Source organism: Hyla sarda, chromosome 1 (assembly GCF_029499605.1).
Source record: "Hyla sarda isolate aHylSar1 chromosome 1, aHylSar1.hap1, whole genome shotgun sequence".
NCBI lineage: Eukaryota > Metazoa > Chordata > Amphibia > Anura > Hylidae > Hyla > Hyla sarda.
Window position 1 is genome coordinate 509,677,630 of NC_079189.1, and position 10,765 is coordinate 509,688,394.

Sequence of the window (10,765 nt, forward strand, 5' to 3'; positions counted from 1 at the left end):
AACATAGTTCATAAAGTTGAAAAAAGACCAGAGTTCATCAAGTTCAAGCCATATCCCTAATGAGTCCCTACTGAGTTGCTCCAGAGGAAGGCAAAAAACCATCATACTAGAGATAAAAATTCCTTCCCGACTCCAAATATGGCAGTCAGAATAAATCCCTGGATAAACGTTCTGTCCCTATAGATCTAGAATCCATAACCCGTAATGTTATTAATCTCCAAAAATACATCCAGGCCCCTTTTGAACTCTTATTGAGTTCACCATGACCACCTTGTATGCTGTGGTATACATTTTGTTCCCCATAGAAGTATATTTATGAGGTATTGTGTTATATGGTGTGATATACATAATTTAGTTTGCTTGATTTACAGGTTTTACATAATTTATCATATTAACAAAAAAAAAAAAAAAAAAATATATATATATATATATATATATATATATATATATATATATACACTTAAAAAATATGCAAATGGATACCAACCTATACAACAAAGAAAAACAAAACATATACCACAAAAACTTATGCTATATTGAGCATACATCTGTTTCGGTACATCTGTTTGTGGTAAACGGATAAAATAAAATGTTCATAATATTCACTATATAGTGTTTTTTATTTATTTACTGTCATACGATTTTCTGACTATGTAGTGTTAATATGTAGGTGTACACTATCATACACAGATTACAAGTCCTAGGTCCCACAGAATTCTAAAGTAATATGCAGGGACAGTGTATTACTCCATCAAGTGATATACCAGTTGAATGTAATTATTTTTTTTGCTTGTATTTTATTGTATATTTTTTTATCCTATAATCGAACAGAAAAACAGAATTCACTATAAAGAAATGAACACTTGCAGCATAAAGATTCTTAGGAAAATAAGAGAACCCTTATACAGCTGATGGGGAATGTTTGGATCTCAGTTAATTGTGAACACACAAACACAACATTACACCACCAAATAAAGCCATTTATGGGTAAATCTGTCTCTTCGATAAAGAAACATCTTAGAAAATGATAAGTTGCTGTCGAGGATTTGTAAGACTGTAAACATTAACTTTATAATAGTTTCCAATTTTTTTTTTGCCTCCCGTCTTACCTCTTTTCCTACAAAGAAGAATTATTCATCCTGACATTTTAGAAAAGTAATCTTTTACCACAAATGAGCTGCTTTATTGTCAGCGCTATCTGGAAAACATTTCGGAAGACCCAGAAAAGAGAAAATTATTATGAGCAAACAAAGAAAGATAATAGAAATTTTATGTACATCATCAAAATCACTTTGGAAGTGCTAATGGAAAATACATTTGTCACAGCGTAAAGCAGGAGGATATAACTGAAGTCTCTGCAGGCACAAGAATACATTTCCTTTACCTGACAACATCCTGAATCAATAGATTAAAAGAGAGATGTGTAATTCGGAGGTTCTCCCTGTTAAACTTCACACAAACGCTATTGACTTTGTTTCTGTATTTATTCTTTATGCACTCAACTTCACAGGCAGGAAGAACTAGTAATATACATAAATAATCCAGAATATACTGTGTATATATATATATATATATATATATATATATATATATATATATATATATACACACATATATCTATAGTATGAAATAGAAATAGCATAGAGTTTTGATATAGATACATGTTTTTCTTGTGAACATGCAGACACTCTGGATTTCTTCTAGTAGTTAAAGTGGTACTCTGCCCCTAGACATCTTATCCCCCATCCCCAGTGACGGGACCCCCGTGATCTCTCTGCTGCACCTGGTGTTCGTTTAAAGCATTGGGTGCAGCGCCGAAGGCTCGTGACGTCACAGCCACACCCCACTTGTGACTTCAAGATCACACACCCTCAATGCAAGTCTATGAGAGGGGCATGGCCGTGACATCATGAGTGGGGTGTGACCGTGACTTCACAAGCCTCCGACCGACATCGCCATTCATCAGGCCCAGAGTGAAGTTCGCTCTGAGCACCAGATGTTTGGGGTGCTGAGATCGTGGGGGTCCCCAGCGGCGGGACACCTGGGATAAGATGTCTAGGAGCGGAGTACCCCTTTAAAGGGAACCTATCACTAATTTTATGCTGCCAGACCACAGGCAGCTGAAAACACGGACAGTCTTCCCTGAACTATAATTCTCTCTGAATGGTTATGGCATTATAGAGTAATCGTGGATGTAACTTTGGCCAGAAATGGGGCTCTGAGTCTTTGAGGTGCTTGGCTTACCCTCTCTACATGTTTTATTTTTCATTGGACACCCATGGGCCTGTGTCTAGGGCATCGGTGTTGAGGAGGTAAGTCCATGCTTCGGCCTGGAGGTAAAAAAAAAATAAAAATCTTCCCCATTTGGTTATTTCCCATGGGTCAGAACAGCTATGAATTTCACCTGCAGTTGTGCAGCTATTCATTGTAGTGAATTTCTGATTCATTTCTCAACATTCTGTGTAGAGGGGCAGGATCCATGATGAATCTGCAATAAAATTCACATGTAAGGCATGCATGTTTTGCTGCATTTTTATGACTAATTCCAAAATTTGTGAAATCCACCTAATAGAGTGTATTCAGTCCGAGTGCCTAGCGCTGCATGTGCTGTAAATGTGGCCCTGTTTTTCTGTGGTGCCACGGGGGTTGATAATGTAAAATTAACCTTTTTGTGATGCCAGTGCACCGTTAGCTTATACACGGTCGGAGGTATGAGACAGCTTCTCCTGGGCCAAGCACAGAACAATAAATACTCCAATACATGGTGTGACAGTGTGGCAAGGAAAGGGTGTATTTCTCTAGCTAACCCTGGAGAAATCTCCCCCTGTGGCCTAATTAATGAGGTAGCAGAAAGGGGAAGTGTGTTTAAAAGGAAGTCAAACAGAATAATCTGGGCTCTCCCCAGAAGACAGCAAGGTGGCTCTAGGGGGGAGGCAGGGGTCCTGGTGAGGAACACACAGCCCGAGCTGTGAGTGGCCCCAAATGTGGATGAGACACACAACAAGAGGTTGCAAATGCTGTGTGTGAACAGTGAGTGGAAGGTTGCAGGAGGCGGAAGTTTAACTGGCCGGGAAAAACCCACCAGTGGATAGTCAGGGCATGCTGGATTGTTTAGTTAGTGACTGGATGGTCTAGGGTTATGTTTTGTTCCTGTTTTATGTTTTTATTTATCCTGCAACCTATCTAATGAAGCTGGCGAGTGCCGGACTTGCATAAAGTACTGTTGTTTGCCTGCTAATTGAAGTGGAAATGTGTCCTGTGGCGGTGTCAATGATGATCCCAGAGCTGTCCCCAGGGAGAAATCCTTACAATGGTTACGGATAACTGTCTTTACTGAGGCAGGATAGATGGTAATTCCTTTATAGCACAGATCGGTGCAAAGGGAGGTGCAGTGTAAACCTTGAAAGTCTATCACCTTGCTGGGACCTGTAGTTGTTTGTACTGTGCTCTATGGTGACTGACTTGTGATGAATGGCAACCCATGCAGACTTTGGTTGCTGCAGACTGACTGACTGACTACTATTGCTTTTCTTCCTCAGGGTTAAGTGCCTACTGGAAGGCTTTGACATTCACCTGAGCGTAGGGGATTTTCCTTAGAAGATGCGTGGTTGTAGAATAAAACTTCTGATTAGCTTGAGGCCTCCTCAGATCACCTCACACTTCTCTCTGACTCCTCTACACTTTACCTCAGGAGCTGAACTGTGAACAGGAGCTCTGCTAACGTTAGTCTGGAGCTAGGCTGGAACAAGACTGGGCAGCTCGCCCCCACCCCACCCCCCCCCCACACTATATACAGGGCAATTTGGAGGACTCCCATTGGGGCAGACAGGTCACCTGATCCCCTCTGCACCTTCTTTGAAAATAGGCTTAAAGAAACAGTAGCATAGAAAACTCTAGAATAACAACAATGGCATAACAATATAATACATTGAGTCCTGAGTAGTGGGCCCAAGACGGACACTGAAGGCAACATCTGCCTGACAGGATGGGCAGGATATGGTATTCCATACTGGGTCACCACATTTCTACATGCAAACCTGGAGAGATCTGTGTAAAAGGGCCTCCTAAAAAGAGGTGTTTTAGGGCACTCTCCAAATTAAAGGGGTATTCCACCGAAAAACATCTCATCCCTATCTGCCACCCCAGATGAGATTTTTTTCCGGTAGAGTACCCCTTTAAGGACGTTGGCAATAAAGAAAGTCTAAGCGTTATTGACAGAGTTATCAGCATGGCTAGTACAGCATAAAGAATGTTATTGCTCAGAAAGGCTGATTGAGTAAACTACAATGGGGCTCTGAACGGAATTCTTATAGACACATCTTATAATTTTACAGAATGCTGAATTCCACTGTGTGAATGGGGCAGTAGAATCCCCATTGAAGATAATTTGCATGCAGAATTTTTCTGAAGAATTCTGCGCGGACATTCCGCCGTGTGAACATGGCCTTACAGTTTAACTAAAGGAGATAATCTCAGAAGATTTACTCATTGGACCTCTACTGTTCTTGAATCAGCCTGACTGGCTTCATTTTTCCTAGACTATAAGAATGCAGCTCATATATTTCGCTAGCATGTAGGAAACAATGATACGCATTAATGTGGCATGAAAAGCCTGTGTGTTCGGAGTGATTGACAACTTTGACACCTCTCTGTTTTGCTGCCAATTCCGCTCCACAAAGCAACCTTTATGTGAAGTTTTTCTCCCTGATGTCATGTCTTAACTTCATAATAAAAATCTATAAACAAATCTGAGTTTTAATTATTATTATTACATCATAAATGGTTACAAATTACCCTAGGGCATAAACACACAGAAAACTGACAACCGATAAGTATGATTATTTCCTCCACAGAAAAACACAAGTAGCGAGTAATTGGCTCCCACCCCTCGTGTTCAGTGTTCCCTGTGTTTAGGCTTCAAACATAATATACTCAAATTTATGATGTTGTAATTATTAAAATATACAGAATCTTACTCTAGTTATTTTAAACTGAAAAAGCTAAATACACCTATACTATATGAGGCATTACATCACAGTAAATACAGTATAAAGGCGCCTTTGTACATCTGGAATTCACTGGGATTGTAGATATGCCCAACCTGTCAGTCATATTTTACAAACAAACCTCTAGAATAGAACATGAATGATATTGGTAAACTCTTTCTCTTATACCGTTTTTATATACCGTATTTTCCGCCCTATAGGACGCACCGGCATATAAGATGAACCCAATTTTAAAGGTGCAAAATCTAGAGAAAAAAAAGATTCTGAACCCAACAGTGATCTTCAACCTACGGACCTCCAGATGTTGCAAAACTACAACTCTCAGCATGCCCGGACAGCCAACGGCTGTCCGGGCATGCTGGGAGTTGTAGTTTTGCAACATCTGGAGGTCCGCAGGTTGAAGACCACTGGTATAGGAGGTAATACTCACGTGTCCCCGCCGCTCCGGACCCGTCACCGCTGCCCTGGATGTCGCTCCATCGCTGTCACCGCATCCCCGTGGTGTCCCCGACGCTCCGGACGTCTTCTTCCCGGGATCCACGCTCTCAGTTGCCGTCATCACGTCGCCGTCATCACGTCGCTACGCACGCCGCTCCTATTGGATGACGGGACGGCGTGCGCGACGACGTGATGACGTCGAAGGAGAGCGCCGGCAATGCAGGGGATCCCGGCACGGAGCAGACACCGAGGAGGCAGGTAAGATCCCTCCCGGTGTCCTGTAAGCTGTTCGGGACGCCGCGATTTCACCGCGGCAGTCCCGAACAGCCCGACTGAGCAGCCGGGTTAGTGTCACTTTCCCTTCAGACGCGGCGGTCAGCTTTGATCGCCGTGTCTGAAGGGTTAATACAGGGCATCACCGCGATCGGTGATGTCCTGTATTAGCCGCGGGTCCCGACCGTTGATGGCCGCAGGGACCGCCGCGACAGATGTGTGTTTTCGCCGTATAAGACGCACCAACTTTTTCCCCCCAGTTTACGGTAAGAAAAAGTGCGTCTTATACTGCGAAAAATACAGTATTATTTTTTCCTTTCCTACTTTGGATGGGTGTGTGATTGGTTATATGTCTCAGTTTTTTCTGAATGGAGGTATTGACCTATGGATAGAATAAGTATCCATATGTATTGTCTAAAACAATAATAAAAATAATAATCATAATAATAATAATAACAATAAAGATTAATAAAAAAAATACACATTTTACACAGATTATGTGGTTCATATATTTATCATGCTTTCTTACACTACAAAATCTAAAAATACAGGGTAAACATTCCCAGACACCATCCAGGCAACCACTCAACTGCTATAAATATAGTATTAACATAAGAGGAGTTTCTCCATCTTTTAAATCCTTAGGATATGCCGTCACTTTATGATCAGTGGGGGTCTGACCGCTGGGTGCCCAACAATTCTGAGAATAAAGAGCTAAGGGTGCATTCCCACTATAATTTGGGCATATGACTGCTGGATTCGGTGGGGAAATTTTAAAACCGCCTGCTGCCGTATCTTTGCTGGACTCGCGGTGGTCTGGATCATCGCTGAGCAGGGAGAATTTAGACCAGTGTTTCCCAACCAGAATGCCTACATCTGTTGCAAAACTACAACTCCCAGCATGCTAGTACCACAGAGACAGAATCCCTGAGAACAATTGTGTCAGATAGAAAGTGCCCCACGATAATAACAGTACCAAACAAATAGTGCCCTATATTGGGCCCTAGATGATTCTGGTGCCCCAGATCGCAGTTTACTACACAACATGCCCTCCTTTGTACCCCATAAATGAGCAGTGCCGTCTTTTGTACCCCACAGAGGCATATGGGGGTAAATGAAAGAAGCGATCTGATTGGTTTCTATGGGCAACTGGGCAACTTTTCCTCTGCACAGGTTTTGATAAATCTCCCCCATAGTGCTTTCACACACAGTAATTATTATCTCACAAAGAGTAAAAGTGCGCACAAGGAGTAAAAGTGCCTAAATAAAAAGAATTCCTCTTCTGTACCCACACATAGTAAAAATTCCCACTGTTATGCCCCTGTGAAGTAATAATGCCCCCTTGTGTGCCCAGTACAGTAATAAAGTTCTACTATGTGCCCTGATGGTTAACTCCTTAAGGACTCAGTGTTTTCCAGTGTTTGCATTTTTGTTTTTTCCTCCTTACTTTTTAAAAATCATAACCCTTTTAATTTTCCACCTAAAAATCCATTTGATGGCTTATTTTTTGCGCTACTAATTCTAATTTGCAGTGATATCAGTCTTTTTACCCAAAAATCCACAGCGAAATGGGAAAAAAAATTATTGTGTAACAAAATTGAAGAAAAAAATAAATTTTGTAATTTTTGGGGGCTTCCGTTTCTACACAGTGCATTTTTTCTGTAAAATTACACCATATCATTATTCTGTAGGTCCAAAAGGTTAAAATGATGCCCTACTTATATACCGTATATACTCGAGTATAAGCCGACCCGAGTATAAGCCGAGGCCCCTAATTTCAACCCAAAATCCCAGAAAAAAAAAAAAAAAAAAAAAAAAAAAAAAAAAAAAAAAAAGTTATTGACTCGAGTATAAGCCTAGGGTGGGAAATACATCATCCCCCCTGTCATCATCCAGACCCCCGTCATTAACATCCTCATCATCATCACCGCCTGTCATCATCCAGACCCTCATCATCATCACCTGTCATCATCCCACACCCCCCCCCTTCATCGTCCCCTTGTCATCATCCCACCCCCCCCCCTTCATCATCCCCTTGTCATCATCCCACACCCCCCAATTCATCATCCCTTGGCATCATCCCCACCCCCCTTCATCATCCCCTTATAATCATCCCACACCCCCCCCTTCATCATCCCCTTGTCATCATCCCCACCCCCTTCATCATCCTCTTGTCATCATCCCACACCCCCCCTTCATCATCCTCTTATCATCCGCCCTCAGTGGTCTTCAACCTGCGTACCTCCAGAGGTTTCAAAACTACAACTCCCAGCAAGCCCAGGCAGCCATCGGCTGTCCGGGCTTGCTGGGAGTTGTAGTTTTGAAACCTCCGGAGGTCCGCAGGTTGAATACCACTGCGGCCTTCGACATCATCCAGCCCCCTCTCACCCCCTTTAGTTCTGTACAGTACTCACCTCCGCTCGACGCTGGTCCGGTGCTGCAGGACTGTCCGGTGGGGAGGTCGTCCGGTGGGATAGTGGTTCCGGGCTGCTATCTTCACCGGGGGCGCCTCTTCTCCGCGCTTCGGGCCCAGAATAGAGGCCTTGCCTGGACGATGACGCAGACGTACGTTGGTAATGAACGTACCTCTGCGTCGTTGTCAAGGCAACGTGACTATTCTGGGGACGGGCCCGAAGCGCTTAGAAGAGGCCTCCCCGGGGGAAGATAGCAACCCGGAAACACTATCCCACCGGACGACCTCCCCACCGCACAGTCCTGCAGCACCGGACCAGTGCCGAGCGGAGGCGAGTACTGTACAGAACTAAAGGGGGTGAGAGGGGGCTGGATGATGTCGAAGGCCGCAGTGGCCTTCAACCTGCGGACCTCCGGAGGTTTCAAAACTACAACTCCCAGCAAGCCCGGACAGCCGATGGCTGCCCGGGCTTGCTGGGAGTTGTAGTTTTGAAACCTCTGGAGGTCTGCAGGTTGAAGACCACTGCGGGTGGAGAGTTCACTCGAGTATAAGCCGAGTGGGGTGTTTTCAGCACGAAAAATCGTGCTGAAAAACTCGGCTTATACTCGAGTATATACGGTAGGTTTTATTTTGTCATACTTCTAGAAAAAAAATCATAACTACTTGCAGGAAAATGTATACGTTTAAAAATGTCATCTTCGGACCCCTATAACTTTTACATTTTTCTGCATACGGGGCTATATGAGGGTTCTCTTTTGCACTGTGATCTCAAGTATTTATCGGTACCATTTTTGTTTTGGACTTTTTGATCGCTTTTTATAAATTTTTTAATGGTATAAAAAGTGACCAAAAATACACTATTTTGGACTTTGGAATATCTTGTACGTGTACGCCATTGACCGTGAGGTTTTAGTAACGATATATTTTTATAGTTTGGACATTTACGCACGTGGCAATACCACATATGTTTATATTTATTTTTATTGACATCGGTTTTTTTTAGGGGGGAAAAGGGGGTGATTCTGATTTTTATTAGGGAAGGGGTTAAATCACATTTATTAACACTTTTTTTTGCAATGTTATAGCTCCCATAGAGGACTATAATATTGCACACACTGATCTCTTACACTGTTTACTACCATGCATTAACATGGCATTGATCAGTGTTATCGCTGCTTGACTGCTTCTGCCTGGATCTCAGCGATCGGACACGAAGGAGGCAGGTAGGGATCCTCCTGGTTTCCTGCAAACTGTTCGGGACGCCGCGATTTCATCGCGGCGGTCCCGAACAGCCCGACTGAGCTGCCAGGATGCTTTTGGGTTCACTTCAGACGCGGCGGTCAACTTTTATCGCCGCGTCTGAAGGGTTAATACCGGGCATCACGACAATCGGTGATGTCCAGTTTTAGCCGCGGGTCCTGGCCATTGATGGCCGCTGGGACCGACCCGATATGATGCGGGGTCGTTATATCGCAGGAGCCTGCGTAGGATGTTAATATATGTCGTGCATCATTAAGGAGTTAAGATGGTTCATCCTTTGGATAAGCCATCAATATATAAGAGGCAGCAGTCTGACTCCCATGCCCCCCCCCCCCCCCCCAACTGATTGCAGAGCCTGCTGTGGTAGAGTGAGTGCTGTGGTCTCTCCACTTCATACAAACCACAGCTCTGGACTGTGTGTAAAAAAATTACTGTGTGGGGGAACAAATGGGGTTGTATATTACTGTTATTAATAATTATAATATGTATTGCATAATAATACAGCTCCCCCCCCCCCCACAAACAGTAACAACAACCCCATACACACAATTAAAAACTTCACCCTCCAAAAGTGCTCTTATTTTTCCTCCACAAAATTATGAAAACTTGTACTTCCCCTACCCTGGTCCCAAGAACATATTGATGCAAACTAAAGTGTATTTATGCAGTTACATCTGTATCACTGTGTAGCATTTCACTATAATATAGATGTAATTGCATAAACAGCAACTTGCACAAGATGTTCCTGTGATGTTGTGATATACTTCATATAAAGTAATTTGTAGAATTGGCATTACAGTTATCATGGGTACAACAGGACTCACAGGGCAGTGGGGAATCTCAGGAATGTCTTTTATTATGAATGGACTCTGATCAAGTATTTTTTGGGCCCCAAAGCAACTGCATCCTGGCACCTTACTGCATTCCCAGTAAAGTGCTAAATAGCTTAAAAACTGCACTCACTGTTAAGTTGCTCTCCTCAAGGAGAATTGATACCCCTTTGACTTGAAGGTTTTGCATGGCAAAACATGGTGGCTGAACCCATTGGCATAACTAGCATAAGTCCTGTATCCCCAGGGCCATGGCCTTTAATACTGTAATATCTGTGATACTCTATAAACAATAGTACCGTATTTATCGGGGTATACCACGCACCGGCCTATAACAGGCACCCTCATTTTACCAAGGATATTTGGGTAAAAAAAGTTTTTTACCCAAATATCCATGATAAAATGAGGGTGCGTGTGTGCGCGTGTATACCCCGATATACCCCCAGGAAAGGCAGGGGGAGAGAGGCCGTCGCTGCCCGCTTCTCTCCCCCTGCCTTTCCTGGGGTCTAGAGCGCTGCTGTCGGCCCTTTTCACCCCCTGGTTAT

The 10,765-nt window shown here is 43.2% G+C and overlaps 1 long non-coding RNA gene across 3 annotated transcripts in view; it reads left to right on the top strand.

Moving 5' to 3' along the window:
• LOC130310542 (uncharacterized) overlaps window positions 1-1,449 on the top strand; it is a 46,219-nt gene extending 44,770 nt beyond the window's left edge. Inside the window, exon 4 of one of the 3 annotated variants that reach the window (XR_008859058.1) lies at window positions 1,126-1,449. This is a non-coding gene — a long non-coding RNA (uncharacterized LOC130310542). Of the gene's footprint in view, window positions 1-831; window positions 960-1,125 lie in introns of those variants that run through there. The other 2 variants (XR_008859064.1, XR_008859070.1) reach the window with 2 other exon arrangements.
• Window positions 1,450-10,765: the final 9,316 nt, after the last annotated feature.